Genomic DNA, 3,843 nt, shown 5'->3' with positions numbered 1-3,843 from the left:
AATAAATTAAAAGATCATCAGACCTCTCCAAAATACAATATTCCTTATTTCTCCAAAAAATTTACAAAATTGATTACACCAGAAAGCAAGAAGAAAGGCATTTTGGAGGAGATATTACTTTGGAGGAGTGATCAAATTTTGCTTTACACTTGTTGATGCCATCTGCTAGCTGGAGTAAACTAAACAAAGGAACATATGTTAGGTACTGGCTCCAAATCGTTCGTCAAAATCAGTCTAATAGTACTATTTTTCGTTGTTTTAGTGCATTGAAGTACTAAAAACATCAGCAAAAATCCATCTCCAAACTTTTAGTGGCAGATTTGCTTCAAAACTGAAGACTTTCTGAATGGAATGCCGACACATGTATTTTCGGTTAAAGAAATCTTGATGGAGAACTTATATTATTTGATAATAGATTTGCAGCCATACCAACTCTTGTAGTCACAAGACCACTTCGGGCACCTATAATGTCATCTGAATCCGCTCATATGACCAAGGAGAAAGACGATGCAATCACCATCACTGCAATTCGAAACCCTGAAATAACAGTTCCTGCGTTCTGAGAGTCCCTAAAAGTGGGGTTACATGCGAAAAATGATCCCAACAGAGGCAACATATATTCCTTCTACCATGGTACTGAGAAAGGGCAATCATCCACTGTAAATAATCGATCATCGAAAATCCTCAGGCGGTCCATTTCGTCAGGATTTGTTGGCCCAAGGAGGACAAGTTGGTGATATCGGTGAGGGATGTTGGATTTACCAGCGCAATTAAAGCACAAAAAACATTAAAATATGGGAATTCCATCGGTAAAATACACAGAGCGGTCTTGGACCAGTTTTAAACCCAATAAACTAAAAAGGTTAAAAAATTGGGAAAAGAAATGCAGTCAGTTACCGGTTGTAGGCACATGCATGAAAATTGGGAAGAATTGAATGGCATTGGCCCTAAATCGCATCTAAAAGGCCAAAACAGGTAGACTACCTCAGAGACGGCTTGGTTATCATACGAAATCCTTTAAATCATTGGATGTCAAAATTCTTGTTTTGTAATAGTCATTTCTGCCAGGTTTTGAAGCGAGCTCGGAGTGGAGAAAATAATACAAATTCATGACACAGCAAATTGTGATAACAATACAAAAAAAAATGATTTTTAGATTTAAAAAATCTAAAATCAATAAAATAATAAACTTTCTTTTCTTTTGAACAAAAACTGGACAATTCTCATACCAATCATTCGCTGAAACAATTCAATGGAGTTTTCCAAAAACTTGTAAAGATGTAATCTCCTCCTCACATCCACTACAGCATTATTGAAGTTGTGATACCACAATAATGGTAGAAGTGTCTTCAGACACGTATTTTTATTAATCAGAAAAAATAATTACATATTTGATTTTGCAAGAGTTTACACCCGAAAAACAAAACACTCTTGCAATGAGCTATTTATAATCTCAATGTCTTAACTATCTCTAATTATGGATCACCTATTAAATAAAAAGAGTCCATTTATAACAAATGCTATTCAAAACAACTAGCTAACTAATCTCCTAAAATAAGGCCTAAGATACGACACATTTGGAGAGTCATATCTTGTTACAACAACATACTAATCCTAAATATCTCCATTAACTAATTAAATATTCTAGAATAATAATTATTAATTTAATATCTTAAATTAATAATTATTTTATTCCAACTTTATAACCTATGATAATATTTTATTTTTGGATCATCTAACAAAGATTTTAACCAAATTATACGAGCTTATTTTCAAAAAGGGGATTAACATTTGGCTTGAAAGTAATGATAAATGAGCTAAAGGCAAAGGTAGGTTTAGTAGATGTCATTCAATCATAGACCATACTGTTACTCTTAGGATAATTATGGATGATTTCCATAATAATAAAAAATGATCTCCTTTGTATTTTTATTTTTACCATAGAAGAGATTTTGACACCATTCCTAGAACATGGGAATGGAAGAGACTATAAGTGATAATGTTTCTTCTCAATTTGATGTTTTTTATAGCAAGGTTGTACAAGAATGTTATTTCCAAGCTTATCACCACTGGGAGATGGTTGGAAGAAATCAAATTCAATATCAAAGTCAAGAAAGGGTATCCCTTAAGCCCTAATATTTTTAGCACATTCATTAATATAAAAGAATTTTTTTTTTCGAATATGCAAGTTCGGTTTGCCCCATCCTCACTTATATGTTCATAACTTTTCTCCTTTATGCTAAAAATATTATTCGTTTGGAAAGAAGTAATTACAATGTTGATAATGACTCAAAATGCTCCAAGATTTATGTTCCTAGTTGGGTATGGTTGTGAATACTAACAAAGATAAAGTCATAACACTTAAATATAAAGATATTACCTATGACACATTCATTTATGATGACAAAGCCATGATAGAAGTTCGTTTATACAAATATCTAGGAATTTAAATCCATCATAAGCTTAATTGGAATTATAACATTTGGAATAGGATAAATGGAGGTTGGAAAGCTTATTATGGGCTTCAAAAAAATTGTAAGTTGGAAGATTCTAAAATTTGAGATTCAAAAATCTCCCTCTTGAGACTCTCGTCACTTCTATTATTTTATATGGATGTGAGTTTTGGTAAATCAGTATAGCTAGAGAGTCATGAATGAAGAATGACTAAATCTAAAAGCAGATTATAACCTAAATCTCCAAGATTAAAGGAAATAATTCCCACCCTATCCTCCAAATTGAAGCAACATTTTCCTCCTTTCACAACATGGCTATGATTAGATACCCTATGTATGAAAACAAGTTGTAGGACATGGACATCAAGAGGATTTGCAAAATTTCTTTTAACTTTAGCCAAAACCCCCACCTTGAGCTCAAGCCAAGGTGGTATAAGGATGCCCAATCTTGGTTTGAAAATTGGGGAATGAAGGAGGAGATGAAATTGAAAAATTTGGATAATATTAAAAGCATCATTACTTCCAAATTAGAGGAGGAACTATGGCATAATAAAGATCTAGAAGCAAAAAAAAAACTAAGATATTATGAGGAGGTGATCAACCTAACCTTGAAAACTAAAATTATCTTTCTTCCTAAGAAAAAAATGAATATTTTCAAGATAAGAGCTAATTCTCATGAGCTTCATAGTGACATTGAGCATTGGTCAATTCCCAAACATAATGGGATAAAAGAGTTTGACACTTGTAAAACCCTAAGATAGTTGAAGATGAAAAACACATTCTCTTAAATTATCTATATTATTCTCACATTTAATTTAATTTTTAAAATATTTTATCACATTACCAACCTTATTTATTTTTTAAATAAACAAATCTATGCCTATATAAAAATGCTTCAGTTAATTATTGTTGTTTATAACTTTTCCTTTATTTATCTACTTAAATACAAATTAAAAACGAACAATCATTTTACTTACTTATGTAATATTTCATTATCATTTTTAAATAATGTGTGCAAATTCTGTATCAAAAAAAATTATATATTTTCTTCTTGAGATATATCCATATATATTAAAAGTTTTGATACTTCATATTAATTTATGTATTCTTATAAACTATATAAATGATTAAAACATTTATTTTATGATATATTTTATATTATTCAAAAATAAATTACAAAATTAACAAAATTATATTTTTATTTTAAATTATTATTATTATTATAGTTGGTTCTACTTCTTCTTCTTTTTTCTGTATAAAGACTATTCTATTAAAAATAAAAGAGAAAAATATTTACAAAGAGGTTTGAACCTCTGAGGGGGCTGTAGCCTACCCTCTATCAAAAAGATTGTTGCAAGTAGCACATTGCCTCCAGTTTACAAAAATGAAA

This window comes from Pinus tabuliformis, chromosome J (assembly GCF_031772625.1).
Source record: "Pinus tabuliformis cultivar Carrire ecotype Pingquan chromosome J, CPIR1, whole genome shotgun sequence".
In the NCBI taxonomy this organism is placed as follows: domain Eukaryota; kingdom Viridiplantae; phylum Streptophyta; class Pinopsida; order Pinales; family Pinaceae; genus Pinus; species Pinus tabuliformis.
Note: the sequence above shows the minus strand (reverse complement) of the source record.